This window comes from Nomia melanderi, chromosome 6 (assembly GCF_051020985.1).
Source record: "Nomia melanderi isolate GNS246 chromosome 6, iyNomMela1, whole genome shotgun sequence".
Taxonomy (NCBI): domain Eukaryota; kingdom Metazoa; phylum Arthropoda; class Insecta; order Hymenoptera; family Halictidae; genus Nomia; species Nomia melanderi.
This window is the reverse complement of record NC_135004.1, coordinates 3207618-3221307: the sequence shown is the minus strand read 5'-3', so window position 1 is coordinate 3221307 and position 13690 is coordinate 3207618. Positions and strand designations below refer to the sequence as shown.

Here is a 13690-nt window from a genome sequence, read left to right as displayed (position 1 = left end):
CGAAAAGATTTTCCCTTCGGGTCGATACTTCGATCGCGAAACACTTTTCCGCAGTCCGTGTAATCTGGCTTCGCGAGGGCGCGGAGAAACGATCCGGTTAATTGCCGTTTTTGCGGCGGTTTCGTTTTACAGCGGAGCCGTACCGTTCGCCTTTACGGCAACTTCCCGCGATCAGCGCGATATGAATCCTTTGCCCGTGGAGAACGGAGAACGAAAGGACACTTCCGCGATGTTTGCCTTTTCACTGTGAAACCGTGGTTAAGTGGTTGTCGAAGGTAAACGAAGAATGGCCGTGCAAGTGGCGCGCAAGGGGATGATGTTGAACGTGCGCTACGTCGAAGAGTGTTTTCTTGTGTTTTCGAATTTGTAATGCGATTCTTGAGGATATCGGTGATCAGTGGACTGCGGATATTGCTCGAAATTCAAGTTTTCTGAGAACGTAACTGGAAAACTGGAGTTACGAAATGATTTTCCTTAATGACTACTACCAAGAGTACTACTCTTTGGGTGTTTCATACATTTTTCCCTATCGCATTCCAAGAAATTTTGAAGTTCATATTTCCCATGCACGAAGATCGATAGTCTAGTAATTAGTATTTTACATGGAATTAAGATGTGTTTAGTTTCGACAGTGAACACAAGAAGAAAAAAGTCTTTATTTGTGTTCAGGAACTTCGAAGAACCTGACTGCAATATTTCTACGAGCCAACGAGCGGAACAGTAATCTGCATTTCAAATTTACCGCGCAATATTCGGTCGGCTCCGGGCCGGCAGCGAAGCCTTCGGAAAATAATGGCCGAAATTCGCTTATGTATTCGGGCAGCAATTACTTGGTTACTTTTATCGATGACGACTTCCCTTTGTCCCGGATTCCGTTGCCAGAGTTCCACGATTCTTCGTCCGGCAAGTACCGCGGAACTCGGTTAATTACCGGCAAACTATTATCAAGTTCCTGCGCTCGGCGTTGCCTTAAGAAACACGGAGCCGTTGGTAATGCCAACCGCGGTACAGTTGTTTTTTTAAATACATTAAACTTCGATTGCTTTAATCCGTGATTCCTGCTTAATATTATCTGCTCAAATGCTCGTATAGATTTCTCCTTCGTTTACAGCGAAGTTAGACCGTCAATGTGCCAACTGCATTTAAATCTCATCGAAATTCCAATTTCAATAAGTCACACAGTAAGGAAACCTAAAAGAAAAATCTTTAAAACCGTCGCGATGAAGAGATCGCTCAGACCGATCGCACCAGAGTCGTAGCCATTTTATGTAAGTATACCGATCCAGCAGTGTAAACGCTACCGCGCGAGAGGGTGCAGCGAAAAATTCCTAGCTTGAGAAGGAAGATCGCCGGGGCTGAATAAAACAAGGCGAAGGGAGTCATGAATTCCACGGGAAATTTCTTCCCGTTCGCTCTTTTCCTCGCGAAATTCAGCCGGAACTGCGTGAATGGCCGTGAAGAGGAAGTTCGAGACGCTCACGTTGCAAGGGAACTCGATTCCCGCGTCCTTGAGTCACCGTTTTCCTGTGGAACCGGGGCAAGAAGCGTGCGCCCGCCGCGCGGAGACTCGCAGCTACGTATCGGAAATCCGATTTGCCGGTTTAATTCGAATTCTTTCGCGGAATTTTACAGCAGCGCGAGACGCCGAACGGGCGACTACGTTTCGCAAGCGTGTCTGGTTCCATAGCGAATGAAAATATTCCCGAAACGCATGTTCCGGCGGCCTCTTCAATTTTCTCGTCGCCTTGACGGAACGCGATATGTCCGTGGATAATTCGAGATTGGAATTCCGCGAGCGTGCCGCTTTTCCTTGCCGTTCCCGCGCGATGTTTGCTCGCGCGCACACGACACCTTTCTCAATCGCGTCGGGTCGCGTTACCGCGAGCTCGCCTAATAAATCACCGAACAAACTCCGCTCGATTCTCACGGTGTCGTTTCGTACCGTGACGGAAATTTTTATTTCGCCCGTGTGCTCTCGATCTCCCACTTACCGACGAACGAAAGCGACGCGGACGGCTCGACTTGCGCCGAGACAGATCGGAGCTCGGATCGTTTCATGAAGAATTCAAAAGGATTTTGGATTTAGAGAACCCGACCGTGCTATCGTGTTATTGCGAGAATTATGCAGGTATTTCGGCGAGAAAGCCGAGTCTTGGACTATGCGAGATCAATTTGGACCATAACGTGACGGGAAACAGAAGGAAAGATATATATTGTCTATTAATCTGTTCGCTGAATGTTCCATACAGTGTATTTAAGGATCGTTCGAAGCTATCGAAGGCTATAACTGAAGTGTCTTGTACACGTCAATCGTGTCTAATGGCGAGGAAAAGATAAAATAGTACCTTTTAATACGAACAAATTATCGGGCATGCAGTTTTCAAACAACCATGTTCACGAATCAACGACGAACATCGTATAAACGACGAATAGGAATCGTTGAGCGATCAGCTTTAAAAGCCTCGGGTTCACCGAACTCTGCGGAACAGTTATGTAACCGAAGCTCTAGTTGAAAGTAAATATATAATTCTCGTGGAATAATACATTTCCAACACACGTACGTAACTGTTACCGTGATGTATAAACGAGCGGCAGCGAAAATTTATGTGGGAGCGGCAAGATTACACATTACGAAATCACTGTTTGAGGTGAGTAGTTTTAATAACCTATAACATAAACGAGTCCGCGCTCGTTACCCGGCCATTGTAGGTTGGCCCGATCCCACAGCTCTCTGCAGAAAATTTACAGTCACCGCGGACGGGACGCATAATTGCGCTCGTGAGCGCGCACGGGAATTCTTGGTCCACCGTAGGTATCTGAGCCGGTTACTGGTCGCGAACTAGATGGTCTAATTTGATTTGTCTAATTCGTCTAGTTTCCGCCGCACGCATTCGGACCTGGACCGCGTTCCAATTTAAGCCAATTATCCGGGGAACGACAACCGAACTCGACCAATCAGGAATTTGTATTTCCTTTGGGAGCTGGCAGAGTTCGCGGGACGCGGACACCCGTAATCTTGGAAAGAAAAGTTGGACGTGGCCCCGTCCCAAGGACCCAGCGCGGCGCGGCGTGGCGGCAGGCGACGCGGGAAAAGTTACGTCGTCCGTCGCCGATGTTCCGGCGACCCGGAGCTAATCTCTCGGATCTGAGGAGAAATTAACGAGCGGCACCCGAGGAGCTCGTTAACGATTCGTGAATTATGAATCGGCGCGAAGGTAACGGCGAACTTTCACTCCGGTCACGGAGCAGATTGGATGACTCACGCGCGAGACAAACCGGAACTATCCGTTTGGTTCTTTTCCAGTGGAATCGGTTGAATTCCAATATCAGCGTTGTAGCTGTCGTATACCCGGATTAAATATTTTTTAACATTCGCTAACGGTAGAGATATTTTACTGAGATGCTAGCGGAGGCAACTGTGTTGAACGTCGATCATGTTTCTAATTACAGTTCCCATGCGCTATCGATGCCAGGAATCTCAGACATATACAACTGTGTATTTAATCGTGTGATTAATATCAGTTTGATAGGAACCATTCGCGGTATTCGTGTTCCAGAAGGTAAACTTGAGTTTTACAGGCTTAAAGAGAGAAAAGAGGAAAACTTGGCTGCTGGCGGCAGAGATAGGTTTGTAGTTTTTCCGACCTAAACATTTTAGTCCTCTAAACCAGATTACGTTACAGGGAAACGTTAGTTTCTCGCTGTTCAAGGAACAACGTATCCCTTTTCTCCGGTAACGGCCGAACGTTTGATTGATGCGCGATTAACTGCAGTTGCGAATTCGGTCGGAATGTCTGGGATACTTTGCTGGAAACTAGCGCGAACTTTCTTTTCGTGGTCCTCTGTCTAACGAGCATTACTCATTGTTAACAATACCGAAAGGGCCCGGCACGCGGCTTCGGTCGCTCCATCGAAAAGCCGTCCGAACCGTTTCTCGATACTGGTGGTTACAAAAGAAAATACGGAAAAAATCACAAAAAAACAACGACGATACACCGGCAGCCAGTCCTTTGATTGTTTCGCGTTAACGCGCGGTTATCGGTGGGCGGCCACGTCGCTCGATGATCGATAACTTCGTCATTTATCGCGTTATAAACGAGCCCCGTCCCGCGGCGCGGCGCGGCGAGCTTAACCAACGCGGACTCCCTTTATTCTCGCCAACGATTATACTCTTCGTGACCGATCAATCGATCACGCGATACAGTAATTACGTATCGTTCGCTGATGACGGAAAAGAAAGTTCGACCGTTCTCTCGTGGTCCCCCGTGCCTTGAACGCTTTCAAAGACACTGCCACGCCGTTTCTGCGTGGAACACGCAATGGAGTCGTTTACCGGGATCGCGTTCGCCGATCCGCCGCCACCGCCCGCATCGTTTAGAGCCGTGATCGCGTCGTGACTAGACTCTTTCAACTCTTCGTCGAAATTCGACACATATTAATCGCCGGGCGCAATTCTCTCAGCTCGGAACGAAATTTCCAACGGGAGACCCGTTAAAGATTAGAATATTCTAGAATCATTGTACGAGCGCGATTATTAGAGAAGTTGGTGCAACGTGAAATGATTTGAAGAGAAAACTCGATCGAACCGTAAAAGCCACAGAAAATTCACACGAAATATGGATTTTCATAAGATATCCCAAAAGTCTCTAAATTGGAGAAAAGGTAGCTGTTATACAGCTTTTCTTAAGAGTTTAAATCTTTCATCCCTACTTTTAAAGGAGTTTTATATTCCAGGCGTACCGAATTTTGTTCCGAATTATTACGGATTATGGGAGATAGCTGCGTTTTCAATGTTTTTGGAATTTGGATTTGAAAACACTTAAATGGGAAAATGCGATCCATTTGGATTTTGAAGCAGTGTACGTTGGTAACGTACACCGTGTTCCATTTGATCGCTTCGGAAGTAATGCATGAAACTCGAAACGGGCGAAATTTCACCGTGAATATTGACAAAAAAAGAGATCACCGTGAAACGAAATACAATGTCGGCTGCCGAATTCGCATAATTGAATAACGCTCCAAGTACGGTAAAGTGTAAAATGGTATTAAAAATGGCGCGGCAATGGAGCCGCTGATTAAGTTCCCGGAAATTACGTTGTTGCGCGTTAAATAAGAACGCGCATAGAAATAATTTGAGCGGCACACAGAAAATGGCGGTTGTGAAGGATGCGCGACGCGCGCCGGTAGCTAGCGTATTAATTAAGCCGGAAATGTACACGGTGGTTGAACGGACTGAAATTTTATGAAATAATTCGGTAACATCTGAGCTGAAGTGCATTTTCATAAAACCGCCGCTGTAATGTACTTACTTACTTATGTTATTCGCAAAGGCTTAAACGAGTGCCGAGAAAAATTCATAGTTGCGCACGGCTCAACGGAAACACCGTGCGGCTACTCGACAGGTTCGTTCGCTCTCGAAGTGTACGGACCGGCCCTTTTGTTTTGTTCGGTAAATTTATGCACATAAAATCTCCATTTATAAATGCCAGCTTCTCCCGCGAAAACCGGGCCGGTTATAAACAAAACTGAGAGGAAAAAATCGCGCGATTTATCTGCGCCGCGCATTTCGGGAATCGCGGCGATTCTCGGCCGGTCGGAGGTTCCCAGATGAATTAAGTGACAATAACGACGAGCGGCGGCTCGCGGCGAATTTCTCATGAAGTCGAAAAATCGGCGCGGGAATGGACCAATGCGCACACGCAAGTTTGGCTCCGAAATTATCGAGACTGGAACTGGTCGAGCTTCGCCGTGCATTTTCATAATTATAACCTTCTCTAAACGGTCGAAAGCGGAGAAAAATATTAGTAGAAATTAGCTTGACATGTCAATACCCAAAAAAGTAGCGAAACTTTCTGTATGACGAATAAATATTATTGGTTGATCGAAAAAGTTTCGTGTATGGTAAATAAGGAATAGAAACTAGTTGCGCACAAATTAATGTACCGCATTGGAAATCAGTTTTACAAGCACGAGCGAAATCTCGTTGCAAAATGAACTCTTCATTTCCTGCGGCTGAAAAAGAACGAAATACCAGACATACACACGTTTCCGAAATTTCATCTACAAAATAACTGGAGCTTGATTTTCAGCCGAGCGCCCTCGTCCTCCTTTAAAACCTAACCCAATTTCCGTGGAACACGCGTGTCCGTCGTAGGAAACCCCTCTCTGCCTCTACCGTCCTGTTTCGCCCTCTCTCTCGTTCCCTGCGAATAGGTCAGGAAGAGGCACGAGGACACTGGACTGCGACAAATCTCCGTGACAGTGTCGCGTGCGATCGGCGCGGGTATTTTCAGTTGAATGGGGCAGAAATCCTGGAAGCTGATGCGACTGCACCTACCCGACCCCACACGTACACGTACAAACTTGCGTTGAAACGGTCCGACGGGGAGCGTCACCGCGGGAACCACCCTTCCTGAGTAAACGCGACGTGCCACGGCCTGTTTCTAACGCGTGACGGATCGTGGGGAGTCCTGGGGTCCGTTTCGAGGACAGTCGGACGATTTCGAAACGTCGAAGCGAGAGATTTTCGAATATTGGCTGTTCCCTGCGCCAAAAGCCACGTGACAAAGACGTTATACGGTATCAAGTGCGATTAAATCTCACTGCAACGGTATCAATTTCAAATTTTACATTTTAAGTAACGAAAAGGTGATAATATTTGAAAATTTACAGTTTACAGCGATTTCAAAAGAACTAAGTAGGTTTTGATGCTTAAAATATTTCAGCTTGTATTTCCTGAAGAATCTACACCTTTTTCGGGATTCTAATCTTTGAGACGTTACACGAGACGTGCCACGGTTTATTGGTAATGCGTGAACGATTAAGGGGAATTCTGGGTCTGTTTCGGGGATAGTCGCACTATTTCGGGGTGGATTTTTCGGCTCAGACCCTTCGCAGCGCGAAAATTCACGCGCAAGGGGGGCTGGGCATGCTCGGGTATAATTAAATCGGAACGAGCACGGTCTGCCATTAATGCTGCTTCAAATTAACCGGCGGTATGGCCCTGCGTTAATGCGTGTCATATTGTGGATTAATAGGATGCGACGGAACGCGGCAACCTGACGCATTCGGTCGGCCATAATTTTGTCAGCTAAAGCGAACGGCAACGTTAATAACGTCCGAGCGTTGGCTACCTTTATTCTGATGATACGCTCTGCTCGAAACCGTTGTTGATTCGAGAAGCCGTTTTGCTAATGGTGCGTTTACAACAGCCGAACGAATGCTCGTTCAGCCAGCACTCGCGCGAAATTGAAGTCCAAACCGGCATTCGTTCGTTCCCGGTAAATAATGCTCGGTCGATTTTATAAATAATTGCTTTATTCGTGGAATATTTCTGAGTGCTCGACGAATAAATTCGGCCGGTTTTAGAAACAAATGATTTATACAACAAACTGTTTCGCACGCTCGCGGAGTGCTCGCTCGGTTTTAGGAACAAATGTTGTTTGCCGAATATTTCTGAATGCTCGATTGATTGTAGAAACGAATGCATTATTCGCGGGAATATTTTCCCGAACGCTCGATCGATTGTAGAAACAAATGCAAAAGTGAGATGGAATAATTTGTCCATGCTCTTCTTTGCGCTACCATTCGTTCGACTTTGCGACGAATATACCTTGTTACTGTTCATGCCAATAAAAATTCAAATTTATCAATGGTAGAGCTCGAGTGTGCATACTCTCAGCTATTATAAACGCACCCTAACGTCATCAGGTTTGTGGGACACCGGGGTGCGTGCGAGTACGTGACATTCCGGAGGAATTCGCGCGTGCGTCCGTGCATACGAAATATTTGACGGGTGAGAAAAATGACATCTGGGAAAGTGAATGAAAACCGACGGCCGTGTCGATACATATTGAATGGCCCGAAAGGTCGAATAGATTCGAGGCGAGCGTGTTTGCGCGGAAGGTGTTTAACTCCAGGGGCGCAGCTGTCTTCCTTTCGTCAACACGAGATAGAAGGTCGAGATTCGTTACCATTGGTTTCCGTTAAAGGAACGAAGTGACAATGATTTTATTCGCGGGAGAATAAAATTCAATTAATAATTGTTTGTATATTCCTGTTGATTATGGGTAAGCATAGGATCGCTGTTGCCCACATTTCACTTAAATTCAGTGAATAATTATATATTATATTATAATTTATATTATCATATATATTGTCATTATATAATTCAATGAATAATAATTACTAACTTATTAAAAATATGTTTAATGCAACGGCGCTTATTCAACAACACTGCCGAATGTATAGGAAGTAGCTGACAGTTAATTAAAACTTACTCTGGTTAGATAGAAACATGAACGAGTGAAACGCGTGTTGTTCGCGGCGTAACTCAATACTTCTGCTGATTACGTTAAGCTATTCGTCCTGTTGTTCCGCGTCGCTTGTAAATCCTTCGTAGCACTTAATTCGAGACTGAGTTGTTCACAAGTTCGGATAATAGAATATGATGTTCCGATCACCGCTGTCACGCAACGTCGGGTTAACTTTTGCGAAATCGAGAAACAATTAACAAACCAATGCTGCCGCTCTCGCGATTTACCAACGGGCTTCCGCGGAAGCTGAAAAGAACGCGTCACACGTAAATAAACAGCGAATGGGGGAAAAGAGTGCTGACTTCGCGTCGCGCCAAGTGTGCCTGACCTTGGACAAGGAACGTCGTCGCTTCACGTTTCACCCTCTTCTGGGAAAACGCGTACACGTGTACTGTGAACGCCTGGTAAAGTAAAGCTCACACGTCGGCACGTGTTCGTGCTTCGGAATCTAACACGTTTATGATCAACGCCTGATGAAATATGACTTTAAATAGTGAGCTATAAGTGAGCTGTACTAACCCCTTAACAGACCGGAAGTATTTTAAGTTTACTTACCGCGAAAAAATACTGTAATATAGATAACAAGCGGAAACAAATTCACAGAAATGACCTAATACAATACTCAACACATTAATTGTAAATATTGCAACAATAACACTGTTGAAAATAATAGAATAATTTTTGTCGCCATATACGAGGCGTTGGACCCAGTAAATAAAAGTGCCATGCCGCTTATATGCCGTCCGTTAAGGATTAAAATACCTTGCTCGTCGCAGCGAGTTTTTAAAAATGTTCAACAAACTATTTCTGGTGTTGTTTTAAAAGATTCTTATTCCACATAAATTAAGAATCTATTTTACCTTACACGTAATATCATTTTCTAGTTTGAAGTTACTTATTCGATTCCGCCGATTCCCTAATGCAATTACGAATTGCACGAATTTCAATGCCTTATTCCCTTACAGCCTAGAAGCATCCTAAAACAACCCTCCAACGAAAAACGTTCACCAATCCGCGCATCACACGATCTACCGGAAAGATCACACGTGCCGCGGCTAAAAAAGGAAAACAAGGAAGCAGGAAAACAGCAATGAAAGCTTCCAAAGCTCCCACGCTGACAACCCGGATAACAGTGGTCGGCCGCCCCTTCAGCGGGCACTTCAATTAACACTTTAAAACATGCAACGAGCGTCGCGCGTGTCGCGGTCACCCGCGTTGCATATTTGATGCGTCGTATGGCGACCGGTCACCGTGCAAAAGGGGATGATCGTGGAGTCGCGGGTGGCCGTGCGGAAGCGTGGCCGGCACGCGGACGGGTGCAGTGGTAAACGAGAACCAGGAAGACAAAAGACACAGAGAGAACTCGGTGGACACGGAGGAGTAGAAGGGGAGCGTTCCGGGATAGGTGTTGCTTTTATCTCCCGTTTGATTGAAATCGTGTCGAACGATCGACGAAGCAGAGGGCGAGTAGGCGGGCGCGAGGACCCTCGTCAAAAGGATTTCGCTTTGGCCCGCGATAAAATTGAAAAACGCGACGGTTATCCAATTAAGGGAACTCGGTGACCGCCGTTGGTCGAGATTGATGTAGATTGCGGTTTCTGATACGGGGACAAAATGGCAGGGCCGGTGACCGCGAACGATCACTCGTTCGGAAAGAGGGTGAAAAACATGAGGGGTTGCGGGAGAGTGGCGGGTTCGGAGGTCGAAAACGAAGATACGCGGTAGAAACGACCGCGATGACGACCGTGTGTGCGGACCGACCACCCCGTCGATATCGAGGGGGTAACAGCGCGGGTCGCCGTTGTCGTCCCGGGGCTTACGAGCTTCCGATGCCTCCTATAACGTTGAATTATTGTAGACATAATAGGGCTGACACCGCATCGGCGCCCCTCCTCGATAGGTATCGCCGCAGCCCGTCCCGTGCATTTAGCTCTGTGGTTATTGACACTGTATTTCGGGCCTGTCATACGCGCGTGCACACGTAGCGGGCACGCTTTCGCGCGTGTGTGCGAATTACGTCACGAACGACCCGCCATCCCTTGTCCAACCCCCGCGCAGTTTGCTGGTAAACTTGCACCGCTGAATCGACGGGACAAACAAATCCATCAGTCAGAGACAGGAAACGACGTACGTACGGTGACCAGGGGTTGTCCCTGTCCCGCATAGAAGCCTGTCCTCGTAACCAGTCTTCTATTTGGCTGAAAGCCAGCTCGATTATTATTTCCGAAACCGAAATATTCCAGCCGCCAACTCTCTCTCTCTCTCTCTCTTTCTCTCTCTCTTTCCCTTTTTCTTTTTCTTTTTCTTCCTCTCTCTCTCTCTCTCTCTCTCTACCACTCTCTCACGTTCTTTCTGTCCCGTTACCGGGTTCGATGCGTCAACTCCGGCTGCCGTGGAGAACGAGGTCGCGAAACGGACGACGGCGAAGTGGCAGGGGATGAAATAACGCGCAAGGTGTTCTCGCCGCGACCGAGAATCGCGAGACGCTAGGCGGGTGGCGGTTTCACGATAGCGCGTCGCATTTCGAGCGAGAAATTTATTCCGGCTCGAGCGCGCCACCCTCGAGAGCCTTTCCATTTATCGCGTTGTTCTCGTCGATATTATGCAAATAGTGTTTTCCGCCGGCTACCCCCGTTCTGCGGATGGTCGTTTATCAAACCCTGATTTAATCGGGCACTCTCTTTCCAGCTCGCCAACGATAATCGAATTTAATTAGACGGGAGTGGAAACGACTCGGAGTGTCCCGCGAAGGATTCGTCGGTGTTTTTCGAAGATTTGGAGATGAACGTTAAGTATCGAGATTTTCAGGTGTTATCAAGATTTTGAGTTAAGCGAGGGAAGTTCGGGGTGTCTGCGAGATAAACGTTTCATCCGTGCTTGACGGGTATCGTTAGGAATATTGGTAAGCAGATGCGTCTATGTGAATATCGGCTCATTTGATGTTTACCGGTTGCCAATCTCCGCGCTTGGCACCCCAGCCGCAGGTGGTTGACAAGTGCAAAGGTAACTCTTCTAACAGGAATTACGGTCTTTTAGTTGAAAAATCGGTGTCGATTAAAATGACGATCCAAGCACTGGCGTCCACCTGAATTTGGACAAACTTATTTTTGTAATGTCCCCAATTCCTTACTTATATTATTAATTCATTGTGATTATATTAGCTTGGCGGAATCAATCTGATATTCGTTAGTCAATCTAATCTAGGGATCGACTTTGTAGAATATTTAAAGGGATCTTGCAGAGAAGGGACAAGAACTTGCAAAAGTGTATTGTTCCCTTCCCGATCGTGATTCGTCGGTATCGCGTGAAATTGGGTGTAATTTGTGCGGAGTGCGAGTTCTGTGATCGCGCAGGGAAACGAGATATCCCTGGTACGGGCAATCGTTTCGTCGTCCGTCCCGTCCCCGTTTTCAGTTCCCCGCCTACTTTCCCGTCGCTGCATGAGTCGCACAATTTCACTTAACTCGATTAAACCGCGGGGCAAGCGGTTTTTCCCCTCTTTTTCTCGCCGCCCGGAACCTCCACGGGTCTTCGTGATTTACTTCCGATATTGCCGCCGGGACGATATTTTATCCGGGAATTGAAAAACTCGCGATAGCGTGATCACGACGTACAGAGACACGCGAGCGAGCAGGTCTGGCCGTCCCCTGGACTGGGAGATAGGGGGCCCAGCTTCCGCCACGAGATTGATCTACATGACTTACGGCGCGTCTGACTCATCCGAGCAACCGAGATCGATTCGGCCGCGGGACCTATCTGCTTCACTTATAGTAATTACAGATTTGATTTCGCGTAATGTTCCGGGGCTCGTTATTCTGTCAGGGAAATTGAATACTTGTATTTGAATGAGATGGATCGATTAATTTTAAATCGAGGTTAAAGTTGCATGTTTCAAGGTTCATTCCTGAATTTTAATGTCCACGACGTTAATTTTAAATAGTCCACATTGGCGCATGACTCACTCTGCAGCTGAAACTTTAATACTAAAACTACGTATCAGTCAAAATAACCGGTTCCGATTTGTTTGTTTCGCAATTATTGATATCTGCAAAGCATTCAATATTTGAAATGATCTTGAAAGTAAATAGTTTAATTTGAATGTTATAATGAATCTCTGAAAAAACTGAAAATAATCTATTGTTAATCTGTTATTATTAATCGATTATTGTTAATCTATAGTCTTAATGTTAAGGAAAGTCGTTCTGGATTCCTCAATCTGAAAAGGATTGCTTCATTTTCAGAGGATCGAAGCTGCTGATATAATAATTCCTGGTTTTCATGAAAACACGAGCAGTACGGCGATCCGAACCATCTCTAATTTTACTTATACTACGTCGCATTTCAATTCGAACAAAATCTCCAACGTCGATGATAAAAAGTGATCCAGTTCAGTGTGGAATTACCTCACAGGACACGTAAATGGAAACAACGAAATATTCCTATTTGTTTATAGATATAGGAGGGTCGTTCACGTCCAAACAAAAGTTTAATTTTTGGACGGGTAAAGAAACAAAATTGCGACCAGCGTGAAACATTTATTTTCCAACGTAATTTCTATTTAAATTGCGGCATTTTTTTCAGTGACGCGCCAATGCGTTAACACGTTGAGTGTCGCGCTAAATTCTCGTGATTTTCCACTCTCGACGCGTGGACCGCTATATTACTCCATTTATTGTACGGGCTGTACGATTTTAATTTATTAGTCGCTTCTAAAACGTAGAAAATACATCGTTCCAAATACTAACGAAGCGTAAGTAATTGTTAAAACATATTACATATAAATTTCAGACCGTACAAGCTAATTTTTTATCTCTCTCATCTCTACCGAGCTTCATTATACCTGACCAGTTTCTTTGCTGAAAAATATTCACCTCGAGTTTCTCTCTGCATCATCTTTATTCCTGTGCCCTACCTTTTTTCTGCTATTTTTGCTTGTTTACTTTTTCTCGGGAGAACTTTATGAACTTCATAAAATAAACCGACGCCATTTTTGTGAAGTGCTCCGTTGAACTTCATGCTTCTTTCAGTGAAAACGGGACGCCATGCTGGATGTTTCTCCTCTGTTTTACCGTATCGTAAGAATTCCGTGTTACATTTGTTAATTATCGTGCCCAGTGATTCGAAACTTTGAATTGTTTCTTTTAAACAAAGAAAATGATCATTTCCCGCGAAGAGAAACAAATGAAAGAAAAGGGAAAGTATCTGGTACCAATAGATTTCATAGAAACTCAAACTGAAACGATAAACGTGCGTTACGTTTCCATACGGGTTTGCGTTTGTAAGTTATGCAAAGATTCGACGCAAATTGCAGCGCTTATCGTGGCAGTACACTATTAATTACATGCATATCGTATCACTTGTCACGTTAAAGTTTC

At 45.6% G+C, this 13690-nt stretch overlaps 1 protein-coding gene across 9 annotated transcripts in view; it reads right to left on the bottom strand.

The window, feature by feature from the left end:
- The window catches only part of LOC116426600 (putative receptor-type tyrosine-protein phosphatase mosPTP-1), a 519051-nt gene that overhangs the window by 454008 nt on the left and 51353 nt on the right, over window positions 1-13690 (bottom strand). The window lies entirely within an intron of this gene.